A 15031-nucleotide genomic window follows, 5' to 3' on the forward strand; every position below is an offset into this window, starting at 1 on the left:
TGTGCGGGCTTCCTTTACTTCAAGAATGCTTCTCCTCCCTGAGGCTCTGCCCCGTGGGCTCCCTTTCCTCAGGCTGTTGGTCAGCATACAGCAGAGTGGATGTAGGTCACTCACCATGTCCAGCTGCTCGTTCTGTGAGCTGACCACAGTCTTCCGTGTACGTGGCTGTGATAGTGTGTGGTTCTGGATGAGGTGGCATATGCAAATCACCATAGGGTTCCTAGGCAGAGTTGGTGGTCATCTGTGTTACCTGGATCACCCTTCCTTACACCTGCATTCTCCACAAAGAGGAAACACACTGTGTAAGACACTCATTGTTGGTGGACCTCAGCTTACACCTACGGAAAATGGGACTATTGAATACTTCCCCATTCCCACCCCCAGCATGGTCATGACCAAGATCATTGCAAGGGGGTGGAGCAGGTTTGCCTGACACCTTTATTCTTTCCTGCATGTGGGACTGTTCAAGATCTTGATGGCAGACCTTCCTGTGGGGCTCTGTGCTTCCCTGTCTTCACGCTGTATTTGTGCAGCAGGCCTCCTTGGGCCTGTGTGTGGGAGCCATCAGTGCCTGGAACATGGTCAGTTGTGTTGGTTGCATCCAACTTCGGCTGCGTGACTTTGTGCAAGCCATTTGACTGCTCTGGGCTCATAGGTAAAATGAGATACTGAAATATCCACGTTACAGGAACAGAGAAAATATGTGCCTGGTTTGCAGCAGTGTCTGAGTGTGGCTACGGTTAGGGTGGCTCCAAAGCAATGGGCATGTTTCTTCCCTTGAAGTAAATTTTCCTGGAAGACATGTTTCAATCTAGGCATTCCCATGTTTTGAAGGAGCTGAGAGAAGGTGCCATGGAATAGGCAAGTAAACAAACTTGCCCTCCTGCTGAGCAAGAATATCCCATTTGTCTTCTGTAATGGGAGGGAAGAGAGCTGCTGTGCTGGCCAAGGTTGCTTCCCCACAGAGTCCCCAAATCAGTGCCCCCCTGACTTTGCACCAGCAAGTTCAGTTCAGATGAATAATCTGCTTACTCCCCTCTTCCATATGCAGTCAGCAGTAGCCACTGTGTGCATGGATCCTCTTCAGCATGCCCTGGCATCCCCATGCTTTCATGGCAGTATCAAATATCACTGTTGTGTTTATCTGAAGGACAGTGAGAAAGAGAGACGCCTCCCATGCTGATTCACTCCCCACAATGCTTGTACCGGCTGACGCTGGGCCAGGACAGTGCTGGGAACAAGGGACTCAGTCTGGGTCTCCCACATGGGTGACTCAATGACTTGAGCCATCATCTTCTGCCTCCCTGGGTGTGGGATCGGAACCCAGGCTTTCTGCTGTGGGTTGCAGGCATTACAGGCAGCGCGCTGCCCACTGCACCACACTGCCAGTTCTTAGAGGCATTTTAGGAGACCTGAGAGCATCTCCCATACTCACGTCATCTTTGCTGCTGCCCGTATCAGGCAGGACAGGCGAGGGCCTTGCTTCTTGCTTCTGTCGCCTTCGTCTGCTGTATCTTCCATTTCTCGGACTGCAATGCCCCAAGGCTTTCCCTGTATGGTTTTGAAATGGTCACTCATTTTTCTATGTTTTAAAATTTTTATTAATCTTTAAAGAAGATTTATTTTGATTGGAGTGTCAGATCTACAGAGAGGAAGATCTCCCATCCGCTGGTTCACTCCCCATGTGACTGCAATGGCCAGAGCTGAACTTATCCGAAGCAAGGCGCTAGGAGCTTCTTCTGGGTCTCCTATGTGGGCACAGTGTCCCAAGGCTTTGGTCCATCCTTTACTGCTTTCCCAGGCCATAAACAGGGAGCTGGATGGGAATGGAGCAGTTGGGACATGAACTGGCATCCATATGGGACCCTGGTGCGAGGACTTCAACCACTAGGCTACCGTGCTGGGGCTGTCACTGGGTCTTGAAGGCCAAGACCACGTATCAGATCCTCGGAAAGATGTTTCCTCTTTCTCTCAGCTCTTCATTCTCCAGAAAGAGTCAAGCTTAGATCCACATCTCATGATGTACAGGCTTAGCATAATTTCTTTTTCATAGCATGTTTTTAAGCAGTTTTTTCCCCATTTGCAGACCTGTGAGTCTCACCACATTGTTATGACTTTACGGCAAGTTCTGGGTCTTGTTAGGCTTAAGGACTGAGCTGATTCAGAACAATCAAGACCATGCAGTGAATTCATAGCCAGTTTGCATGGTATGTTCCCAGATCCAGGCTAAGGCTGTATCCTCCCTGTGCTGCTAGTATTTCCGTCTTCCCGTGGGCCACCCCTCACACCCCGGAGCACTGTGGCTGGGTGATTTCCTTCCATGAAGGCAACATTATGCTGGATGTGACAAGGATCTTGTGAAAGGAACTGTGGCTGTAGAGAGCAGCTCTCCAGGGACTGGTGTTGTGGTGTAGTAGGCAAGGTTGCCGTCTGCGATGTCATTGTCCCATATTGGCTCTGGTTCTAGTCTTTGCTGCCCTAATTCTGCTACAAATCCTTGCTGATGGCCTAGGAGAGCAGTGGAAGATGGCTCGAGAACCTGGCGCTCTTCACCCTGTGCCAATGTTGGAGACCTCGATGAAGTGCCTAGCTTCTGCCTAGCCCAGCAGGATAACGGGAAATGAAACTACACTCTCTCTTTCTCTTCCTCTCTCTCTCTCTCTCTCCCTTCCTCTCTCATAACTGAATTTCTAGTAGAATAAAAAATAAATCTTTAACAAATAAAACAACTCTCTAAAGATCACCCGGGTGACAGTTCCTATAGCAATGAAAAGCTTCACGGTCATTTCTTCAGGTTTGCTGTTTATTCTCCTTAGTGAAGCCAAAGCCTTTCAGGGAACACATGGAATGGGCACAAAGCTTTTGAGATCTTCTTCCTTGTGCTTCTTCTTTCTTTCTCTCTCCCTCCCCCAAATTTTTGCATCAAGATTACCTTATTTTAATTCCATTTTTCCTGAACTTTTTGAAGCACCCTTATGTGTATTTGTGTAAAACTATTGAATGAGCTAGTGAAATTTGCCTGTCTACATCTCTCTAGCAAACTATTGATTTGTGCCCGGTCAGTTTCATTTTTAAGAATTATTGAGGCCCGAAGGCAGTGGCTGAGTCCTTGGCTACTCCAGGCCCAAGAACAATCTTCCCTCAGGGTGAGTAGCCATGAGGGCAACTTGGGAACTGGATTAATGTCCTAGCTCTGCCCTGCTGCCAAAAACTAGCAGGGGAGGATTCTGGACCTTGGGGTTGGGGGCGGCTTACAATCACCCACAGTGTGCCGACTGTGAGAGGTGCCTTTGCCGGGCGGGATCCAAGACTGGGGACTCAGGCCAAAGCCACTGCCCAAAGGTAGTGGCTGAGTCCTTGGCTTTGGGCGGCCAGTGCACCAAATTTTGCCAGGCTCTACCTGCTGGCTGCACAGTGGCGAGCTCTGGGTTTTTTATGATATGAAATAGCTGCTTATCAACACCCATGAATAAGGCCAGCTTTAGTATAGGTAAGACATGAATTCCTGGTGATTCCCAGTAACAGGGTCATGAAACTTTAGGGCAAGAGTGGGACTGAGACCTGAAGGTTTGAAGGGGAGTGTCCTTAAGATCCATTTGAGCCAGACTGAATCACCAGCCAAATTAGGAATCCTGAGAATGGCTATTAGCATAGAGTTCACTGACTGCCACACACCAGTCCACACCAAAGCTGTGGATGGGGGCCTGTCTAGCTGGGCACCATAACTTGACTGGGTGGTGGAACAGTGGACTGGTCACATTCGGCAGGGTCAAGACACTTACAAGCACACGAGAGAATTTGGTCCGGGGGTAAACTCTATGGGGGAAGTGTGGGCCTAACCCTGCGGAAATACAAGTCCCGCAGGTTAGCTTGTGAACTGGGGTGGCGAGGGGCTAAGCTAGGAGTGACCATGGCACCTGCCATCACTTATAGGTAAAGGAACCAATGTCAGTCTGGGCAGGTCAAGGCAGTATCACCTGAAGGAGCATCCTAAAACAGGATGTGGAGTGGGCCGAGCTGCAACTGGAAGGGGGCAGACTAGGCAGGGCCAACCAAATTTCAACTCAAAAAAAAAAAAAAAAAGAATAGAAATCAGGATGGAGCACATGTCATTCCAACCCAGGCTCTTAGAACAACTGGTCTACAGGAGGCAAGGATAAGGATACTATGCCACAGCATTGGAGGCAAAGGCTGAGACAGGTGAAGGGAACACCTGTGGGCCTCATGTGAGCTAGATCGGGGAAGGGCCTGATTGGGCTGACTGTTCTGAATGGTGCAAGCAAAATTATAGTGGACAAGGGTTGGTAGGTCTTTGCCACATCATCAGATGGCAGAGACTGGCACTGGGGGCAAATTCTGTTAAGTCAAATGCCAGAACCACCTGGAGAGTGCGCAATCCAGAAGTTGGAGTGGCCTAGTAGGGAGATAGTGGGCACCTCCCTTGTGGGTAACCACTCTCACTGGCGAGCACGAAAACCAGGACAGGGGCAGGGGTTGCTAAACAGAAAGGCACCTGCCAGTATGTGTATGGGCTGGATAATAGGCTGGTTGGGTCAAACTACGTTTCATTGCCCATTGACAAGTACCAGAGCTTAATGGGAGGTGGGACAGACTGAACAAACCTGCGGTACATACTCGCATGCCTGGGAACTAGGCAAGGGAGCAGGCCTGGTGGGGTTATGGGGAGTTGCCCCAACTAGGCTGCAGCTCCCACTGATTTGCGTGAGGACTGTGTATGAAGTGGGTAGGATCGAGCTAGACCACAATACCCATTGGTCCAAGTGGATGACAGGGCTAGAAACAGAACTGACCCAGCAGAGACCGGTCACATTAAGCAGGGCAATGACATTAACAAACACGCTAGAGAACCACATCCTGGGAAGATTCTGTGGGGGATATGTGGGCCAAACCCTATGGAAATTCTAGCCCTACAGGTTACTTCAAGAGATGGAGTGGTGGTCGACTAAGCTAGGTGTGACCGGGGAGCCTGCCATCGATCACAGATTGGAGAACCGACGGCAGTCTGGACTAGTCGGGGCAGCGGCACTCAAGAGTGCATCCTGAGTAGGGTGAGGGGTGGGCCGGACTGCAACGTTCACCAGCTCATGCAAAGCCAAGGGGAGGGCCAGACTGTGCCGGACACTGGCCTAAAGCCCAGTGGCATATATGAGAACTGGGTCTAGAAGGGGATCAGGAGGAGAAACTTGGGAAGCTCCCCTGGCTAGTCATAGCTCCCACTGGCGAACAGGTGGTCCAGACCTGGGGGTCGGACAGGCTGGGCAAAGTTGCACCAACGGCTCGTCAATGTATGAAAAGGCAAAGGAACGGGCACACCGGGCAGTACTGAGCAAACCTTAGCCCACAAGTAAGTTTGGAAACCAGGATGGAGCACAGGACATGCCCAGCTAGGTTCTTGCACCAACAGATTTGCATGAGTCATGGACACTGAGCCACGGTATCTAAGGCAGGGGTCATGACAGGTGACGGGCTGTGCCAAGCTGAGTCAGAGCAACCACTGGCATGCTGAACACTGGCTGGGAACAGACCCAGTTGGGGAGCTAAGGGGACGCCCTAGCTGTGTTGAGGCTCCCACCAAGGGGCGCACGAGCTGGAATGGGGGCTGCGTTCTGGTCAGGACACAGTTGTAGTCTCCCTTGGCCCAAGTGTGGACTGGGACAAGACACACCAGGCCGGGCCAGACTGCAACACCTTCTGGTGTTCTGGAGGAGCAGGGTAGATGTGGGACGGACTAGGCTAGGTCTCAACCCCAACTGAGCCATATATGAGCTATATGTGGGTATGGACGAGCTGTTGCTGGGCTGAAAGATCCAACAGCAAGAACCAGAATGGGTTGAAGGCCAGTTAGGAAAATCGACTGTTCCTGCTAGGACAGGAGGTGAACTGAGTAGGGCTGGCTCATGGACCCCCCTGGTATGTGCGAAATCTGTCACTTGGCAGGGTTCTGATGGAGGAGCCTGGGCAACTCCTCTGGCAGGACACAGACCCTGCAGCTAAGCACAAGAAGCATGGAAGGAAACAGCCAAGAGGTCATGGAAAGTGTCCCACTGGCATACATTTGGCATGGGTCGGGGGCAGACCAGGCTGAATCAGTTCACGTCATCCACTGGCAAATCCGAACACCGGAACAGAGTGTGGGTCAAGCCAGGATCGGTTGCGACAAAAGCAGTACACAACACGGAATGCCAAGGTGAGGTTGCCTGTGCCAGATGAGGCCGCAACAACCAACCCGCACACGTGAGAACCAGGAAGGGAGGGGGCAGAAGCGGCAGGGGAATAAGGGGTGGTTCCCTTGCTGAACAGCTACTCCCACTGGAGAGTGTGAGCTGGGATGGGGGCAGACCAGACTAGGCAGGGCTACAGCACCTGTGCACCTCATGTGGACCAGATCAAGGAAAAACCAGGCTGGGCTGATTATTCCTACTGGTGAAATCTATAATTAGAGTGGGTGAGGGTTGTTTGGGCTTAGCCGCAGCATCAGCTGGCAGAAGCTGGCACTGGGGCTAGTTCTGTCAAGTTAAACCACAGAACCACCTGGAGAGTGCATAATCTGGGAGTGAGAGTGGCCTGGGAGGGAAATAGTGGGCTCCTCCCTCTTGGGTTACCACTTCCATGGGAAGGCACGAAAACTAGGACAGGGGCTGGGGTGGCTAGACAGTGAGACACCCAACAACATCCGTGAAGGTTGGATAGTGGAGCTGGTTAGATGGAATAAGGTTTTAATACCCATTGACATGTATGAGAGCAGAAGGGGATGTGGGACAGACTGGACTACTGTCACAGATACTGGCAAACCAGAGTAGGGGGCGGGCCTGGTGGGGGTTACTGTGGTTCGCTCTGACTAGGCTGCAGCTCCCACTGGTTTATGTGAGGGCCGAGTATGTGCTGGGCAGAATCAGGCTGGACTGCAAACACCCATTGGTTCCAGTGGAAGTCGGGGCTGGAAACAGAACCAAGCCAGCAACTGCAACCACCAGCTGATCTGGGCGATGGACTGTGCCGGGCACTGTGCTTGCTAGTACATACCTCACACAAAGTTTCTTTGGGGACCCCCCTAATCGAGTTTCCAGGATCAGAACCCTAACCATGAAAAGACAGAGGACAGAACAAGTCAATCAACCACCTCAGCTATATGTTGGCAATGAAAATACTGGGTAAATGGAGACTCTATGATGGACTATGTCAATCGATGGATTCTCCAACGACCTCATTGTGCTTGGAGTGGCAAGATCAGCAGCAATTCATAACTGGTGAACTATCATAACCACTTGAGTAAGACCCTCGGAGCATGCTCCACATCTGACGCCTGGGGTGGGTGGGAGACTGGGTGGGCCTTCTCCCTTAAAAATCCCTTTTTACATCAGATATATGAAGGAAACAATACGGAAGTAATTGTCTTGCCCATCTTCCTGTAGTGCTTGAACCTTTTTACCCTAATTATGTCGATTGTCAAATAAATAAATATTAAAAAAAATTATTGAAAAATAAAAATACTGAATGTGTTCTGAAAACTGTCAAGTAGGCGGAGAGCATGTCCCACGAGGGTGAGGGCAGTGTCTCCTGTTCCCTTCCGGGTGCCTGGTACACGCAGGTATCCTAAGTCGGCACATTCAGATGGTGGGGCAGTATGTGAGCTGGACAGCAGGTTGGGTGGGTGTGGCAAGTGATGCCAGAGAGAACAAGAACTGAGAGTCTGCTTATCTGTTTGTGAGATGCTGAGGACCAGAGAGTGAGGGAGACTTGACTGCTGCAGCATTTCGGGGCATCACATACATCCACACAGCAGGTCCAGCCTTTCAGCTGTGCCAGTGTAGACTGGTATTGCAAGCAATAGGCAGAAAACTGGATAAGTCTTAGAGGGGTGATGCCAGAAGAGGGAGGGACCCCGAATGATGGCACCAGAGTGCTTTTGGTAGCAAATAACAGAGCACAGAAGGGACTCAGGCTGAACAATCAAGCTGTGTGCTCCTGTCAGGGTGAGGCTGAGTGAGTGTGGATGAATCTGGGGTTGCTTTGTCTGCTCACAGGTGCAGTGTGGGGGCGCAAGATGGCGCCACAGCAGAAAGATGAAGGGTAGGAAAGTGTTGCCCGAGCTGAGGGGAGCTGAGTCTCTCCAATGAAACCTCAGAGCTAGTGTGTGTAGTGAGGAGGCCAGGCAGGCTGTTAGTGTCAGAGAGGGAGGGCTGGGACTCCAATAAGGATTACAGTCTGGCACTGTGCCACGGCCAGCCCTACCTCTCAGTTGATCCCTGCCGGTCTGTGAGCCAGCTGTTCTCCACTGTGTGGTGAGCTCAGCTGCCACCAAACTTGGTCAGATAACATCAAGAGCAAGTAATATTGGCCGTATCCTTGTTTAAATTTCGTGGGTGGTGGGGAGGCAAGTAAGAGAAGTCTCCCATCCATTGGTTCACTCCCCAGATGTCTGCACTGTTGGGGTTGAGCGAGGCAGCAGCCGGGAACTTCATCTGAGTGAAGATGGAGCTCCGTCTGGATGTCTTCCCCGGGCATGAGGTATCCAAGTACTTGAGCCGTTACCTGTTGCCTCCCGTGCTGTGAATTACAAGGAACAAACCAGGAGCAAATTGGGACTGAAACCCAAACACTGTGGTCTGGAATGTGCGTGTCCCAAGCGGGATCCTAGACATCAAAGTGCTTGTTGTGGTCTGCTGGAAGCTGTGTTGTGCACCAATAAGGCAAACTGCAGTGATGGTAACTCCCCCCTTGCCACTGTTGCATCGGTTCCCATTGATAGAGACAAGATTACTGTCTTAGAACACCTCACCTAACTCTAATGTCCCATTCTGAATGGTTGGAAATTATTATTGTTCCCCTGGCACAGAGATGGAAACTGAGGCTTGGGGAGTCTGGGGAAGTTAGCGCACAGAGCTGGTGTGTGGGAGACAGATTCGTCCTAAGACCTTCAGACCGTGTGTTTAGTTCTCTGGAAGAGGGTGCTTGTGGGCACAGGTTGAGGGGTGGAGTCACAGTTGGGTCGGAGGTAAGCAGAAGTGGACAGCTACTGCTGCTATGGTCACATGCATAGTCCCTGGGGAATGACTGTAGTTTCCTAGACTACACAGATGAGTACACAACAGGCATGGTGGAAAATACTCCAGCCAGGGAAACAAGGAGACGTGATCACACACCAGCTGACAGCAGTGAAATCCGGATGGTGAAAGGAAGTGGCGTTCAGTTACGGTCCGAGAGCCTCACTGTTGCTGTGGCTGTGGGCACAGAGTGGGCAAGGTGCACGCATGGGGAGGGGCTTTCCTGCTGGGAAAAGCCCTCATGTTCATCTTCTACAGCAGCGATTCTCGGGAAACTGGAGGAGCCAGGAATGAGCCAAGGCTGTGCCCGTTTCAACGGAATCTCACGGCCCAAACCCTGACGCTTTGCTCCGAGCTCCTAGGGACCTGAAAGTCTGGGGCTCCTGCTTTGTTTGTTTGTTTGTTTGTTTGTTTTAAGTGGCAGAGGGTTAGAAAATTCTGGGAACACCCAGGACCTGCTGAGTGGCAAAGAAGGTGTCCCTGGGTGTTCCTTGGAGGCAGCCTGCAGCGTCCTCGCTGCGTTCTTCACATTGGCAGGAACTCTGCAGTGTTTGTCATTTCTTCCTTAGTCCAACGTTCTCTGCGGATGAGGAGGCTCATTTATTCCCCTTTTTCATTCTTCATCTCGTGCCCTGGCTTAAGTTGTTCTCGGAAAGGCTCCTCGTTGCTGAGTTTGCATGGGCTTGTGGGAAACAGGAGTGAGGGCGGAGTGAGGCTGAAGAGGAGGAAGAGGGAAGGAAGCAGTGAGGTGGTGGGGTGACTTGGGGGAGGTGTCCCTGGTGCGCCTTTATCAGCATTATCGTGCAATATTCCCAGCTTGCTTTGTCTTTGCTTTGCATTTTATCAATACCAGCGGGCGGATCTTGCTGTCCCTTTCTGTGGGTTTATTAATATTGCCCTCTGATCTATGGGTAGCTGCCATACTTTGTATTCCAGCCCCATCCCAGCTTCTCCAAACTCAGACACCATATTTAATTAGATTTTCTCCCTAGCTCAGGCAAACAGAAATTGAACTCCCAGTATATCTCTATTGCTTCGGAGCTGGAGCCCGACAGAAGCAGACAGCTCTCTTCCCCTCTGTGCTGTTCTCAGCCTCGTACCCTCCATCCCACCTCTGACATTAATATTCCAGCACAAGGCCACTTCCAAGTTCAGCCTTTTGCCCCAAACTCTGAAATTCATACGCACGTAACCATGGCCATTCAAATGAGGATTGTGCCTTAGGAGTCTGTGGCTCAAACTTTTTTTTTCTTTTTTGATCTTGCTCAGCTTAGGGCAGGGCCTGCCTGATGGCAGGTGGAGACTGCAGGGTGGAGCTGAGCTTTTGGTTCTGCAGCATCCAGCGTACAGACCTGCTGAGTGGGAGGGGCTGAGAGGCCAGCAGGCCTTCAGGGAATGTTCTGTCTTCTCCCCCTACCTGTACTCCCCTAGGAAATTCACATAATGCATTTGAGACCAGCTTTCTCACCAGGTAAATCCCACGGATGTGCCCTCAAAGGGAAATGTATGTGGCTGTTCTTTGAAACATTGCCGTAAGGTTAGCCGCTCCTATTCCCAGCTGCACCTGGACTTGCAAATGTTATTGGATAATGGCAGAGAATATGATAACATGAGTTTCATTCAAAAAATAATTTCCAGTTAGCATAGAGACAATTTCACTGTATCCAAGAAATTTACTATTGCGTTAGCTTGTCTTCTCTGAGTTCTTAGAAGACTGGCATCCAAAGGGATTGAGGATGACTAGAAGACAGTAAAGTAAGGCAGGAAGGGAGAGAGTGGACACAAGCAACAGGTAATGGAGTTTTGGGGGTAACATCTGAAAACTGTCCTACTAAGATGTAAAGATGCGTGAGTCATTGGGCATACCTGGTGAATTCTCCCATGTACAGCTGTGGCATAGGGAGCTGTTTGCTCCTCCTATGTGCCCCCTCTGTGAAGGAACAAGAGAGCCCTGCAGGAGGGGCCTATCCACTGCTGGGCATTGCCTACCTACCCAGACATCTCCTAATGTGGTGCTATCAGACAGTACATGGAAGCCACAAGCTGGGCAGGGAAAGGAACATACTTCTCCAGCAGCCCAGACAGAGAGCAGGCAGACATGGCCTTAGAGATCCCTAGAGCCCAAAGTTGCAGTGTTGGCTGTGCCACCTTGCAGGTGTGACCTGTGGCAAATTACAACTCTCACTGTGGTCCAGTTTTGTTCCTTGCAACAAAAGGCGGAATGTTGTCTGATCATGGGGTGGTAATACTTGGGGGAACTCTGCAGGGGAGGCGCTGAGACAATGTTTACTGTTCTGGCTGGTGACACTTGAGCAGGCCTGCCTCTCTTCCTGGCAGCAGGTTCCTGTGCCCCACAGGAGAGGGCTCAGGAGGACAAGTTGAGCACCTGCTTAGATCTGGTTTTCAAGGAGCCAGGTTTGCATTCTGATCTTGAGGTCTCATCAGCTAGGGAGCCAGTGGGCTTGAGCTAGGGAAAACATTCTTAAGCTATGCTTTGGAAGCTCAAAAACCCTTAATAGGCATGTGGAGCAACTTGTGGAATGCGCCTTGGGTGTGACTTGTTTCAGTCACAGAACTGTTTAGAGCAGAGCTGATTCTGGAAATTCCCATGGCACCACGTTGTTGGGTCGGCTGCATATCTCAGGCAAGGCAGTACAAGTTGTTCCAAAGTTGCTAAGGCCTCCTGCAGTACCTCCTGAGGCCTTGCTGCTTCTTCCTGTGGGTGGGAGGAGGAGGAGAGAGAGCACCGGTAGGGGCACAGAATCCCTCTTGGTAGCTTTAGCCTTGGAAGGGCATCTGTCACTTTCTCTCATGTTACTTTGGTGGAAGTTAACTCCGGTGTTCACATCTGACTACAAGAGAGGCTGGTGAGGCTGGTGAATGAAGTACACAGTGAAGCAGAGCATCCTTGTGTGCCTTGAAAAGATGAAGAAAATTCAGTTCTGGCAGGCAACTGGCAGCCTAATGCATAGACCCCACTTCTGGTCACCAAGTGTGCCTTGTTGTTCTGCTGATCCAGTGCTGACAAAGGTGCCATCTTCCATCTCAAGTCTTGATCATTCTCTCAGGGCCTGGTGCCCTATGAACTAGAAAGGCAATTCATCCACCCTTGAGGTATAAAGGAGGGGTTGACAATAAGAGAAATGTAAAAATCCCATTTGTCCTAGTGGTTGACATAGCCACGTGCCACCTAGTGGTACCTCGGTTGGAATCCCAGTTCTGCTTCTGATTCCAGACTTCTGCTGATGTGCACTCTGGGAGGCAGTGGTGATGGCTTAGGTAGCTGGGTTCTGTCATTCTCATGGGGCACTTGGGTTGTGTTCCTGTCTCGCAGCTTCATTCTGACCCAATCCCAGCCATTTGAAAAATTTGGGGAAAGAAGCAGAAGGTGGGAACTCTCACAGGGTGGGGTCGGGATTGGGGCCAGGGGTCTGGTCTCAAGCATCCCCTGCGTTGCCTGACCAACAAGGGCCCATCGCAGCTGCAGTTGTTGTGCGCAGCTGTTGTGCGCAGCTGTTGTCCACTGACACTATCCAAACAGGACAGATAAGAGACAAAGACACTAGATCTACTCGTATACTCTCTTAATGTTTGCAACCTTTGGGACTGCACCAGGCAGAAGCCACAAGCCTGGAACACCAACCTTGTCTCCCATGTTGGTGGCAGGAACCCAAGTTCTTGGGCCATCACTTGCTGCCTTCCGGGATTGCATTAGCAGGACTTGGGTGTCTGCCACACACGAGAGAGACCAGGAACGAGTTTCTGGCTCCTAGTCCCAGCTGTTGTAGGTTTGAGGGGATGAATCAGTGACCTCTCTCTCATGTGCTTACTGTTCTTTTTTCTCTCGTTCAAAAAGCAATCTGAGGGAAACAGAATTAAAAGATGAGTTTATTTTGGTGCAAAAGTTTTTGAAACCCATGCATATGAAGGGGTCTTAAAAAGCTCCTGAAAAACACATGGTATGGAAAAATAATGCATGCATTTCAAGGTTTTTTTTATACCGAAATCTGAGCTTCTTGAAATACACTCCCATTCTTAGAAAGAAAACTCCTCCCCACTAAGAGAAAAGGAAATGGAATTAGCACCTGCTGAACACCTACTGTGTGTGCCAGGCACTATGACACATCTTGAATCTATCGAAGTTTCAAAGCTGGAGAGCCTGTGGAATTAGAATCTTCCATGGCTGGGAGAAGGAAGCAGCTTCCATGCCGTGCGCATACTTCCCACCCCTTTCAAGCCTTTTTCTGTGGTCAAGTTGAACCTCTTCTCATACCCTGCTTCAGCCCTGTAACATTTATTCTTACCGCATTTTAAAGGATGCATGGTTTTCCATTGTTTGTGTATATTGTTGGCCTCTTGGAGGCAGCTAGTTCTGTTCACTCTCAGTGCCCGGAATAGCACTGGGCACATAGCACACAGTCTGTCAGACCCACTGTGTCTGCAGTACACGTGCGGGACTGGAGTTGATGGTGAGGCTCGGGGGCTGCTCGGAACTGCTCAGAACTGTAGGGGTTAGAATCATCCGGAGCTGGTTTGCATCCCAGCCTGACGCTTTCCCAACAAGGTTGTCTTGGGAAAGTGACTTCGCCTCTCTGCTCTTTAGTTTCCTTCTTGCAAAATGGAGACAATACCATTCCTGGGATGATTGTGAAAGTCAATGTTTAAGGTGCATAAGGAAGTGCTTAGCAGGGGTCTGGCAACTGGGGGTGCTCAGCAAATGCTACTCTCACTTGTTTGGGTTGTTGTGCATAACACTAATTATCACCAAAGAAAGCCTCTCTGCCTTTTCTTACATCTTGTCACTGTTTATAGAGTTTGAATTTCACCCCTGTTTCGTGGAGGTCATGAAGTGAGAACTTCGAAGGCATAAGGTGGCTTTTGCCATAAAATTTTTTTTCATTCCATTTCTTTTTCTGCCAGCTCTTCTGACCTTGTGGAATTGTGTGTACAATTGTACTGGGACACCTTGCTTGCAGGTTCAGTCTGGCTCCTCCCAGCTGGGTCTCCAGGGTCCTTGAGTCTTAGGATATCCCCTGTCCCAGCCCTTTTATTAATAAAATGATGGCACTTACTACTTGGTGGACTCTTTGGAGAATTCCAAGATTTGGGTGTCCAGTGTTGGAATGGAGGTGAAGCTCAACAGGGGTTTCCTGTAGCAAAAGTCCCCTAATGAGTCTCAGAGGGAAGGACTCAGATGATGGGGGATGCCTATTAGTGTTAGCTTTCCTGATACTGTTCCCCAGGACTTAGAAACCTTTCTCCATATTGACTGATGTACCAAGTTGCCATTGTGAGCCATACTCTGCAGCTGCCAGAGTCTAACGCCCATCTTATCCCTGCACTCAAGGGTGAACGCTAGGTCCCCAGCATTCCTGTGTGGCTTCCATTCTGCAGGAACCATATGCCAAGCAGGTCCCTGAGGCCAGAATACACTGATGCAGAGGCAGAGGTGAGGAGGTAGGAATTCTGGGAGGGCACAGTTGAGTGCTGGTTCTGTGTTCTCTTCTCCACGTGGGAGCTCACTCTGGCCCAGTGACGATGGCGCTGGACAATTATCCTCTGAGTGTGTGTTTTATTAATAAAGGAGAACAGGCTGTAATGATATCACAGTATGTCTGATCTAATTATGCTAATCAATTTCTATGGCTCATCAGTGGGAATCCCAGTTGAGGCAGTGTTGGAAATCCCCGGAGGATCTGGACATGCAGGCTGTTGGGAACTTACAGAGCTGGGGGACTTCGCTGGCCATACTCTCCACGGGGTTGGTAGTGAGGTGTAGACCTGGGAACTGGGGACCAGCCTGAAGTAAGAACAGCCAGGCAGAACCAGAAGTGAGGGGCTGCCAGAGCTTGGGGCTCCCAAAGGATAGGCAGAGGCCCCTGGTGGACTGGTGGGCTGGTGGGCTGGTGGCAGGGGCTGCAACCTGACTGCAGAGAGGGGTGCTGCACATGGAAGCGCTTTCCCTG

The sequence above is a fragment of the Ochotona princeps genome, chromosome 4, assembly GCF_030435755.1.
Source record: "Ochotona princeps isolate mOchPri1 chromosome 4, mOchPri1.hap1, whole genome shotgun sequence".
Lineage (NCBI taxonomy): Eukaryota > Metazoa > Chordata > Mammalia > Lagomorpha > Ochotonidae > Ochotona > Ochotona princeps.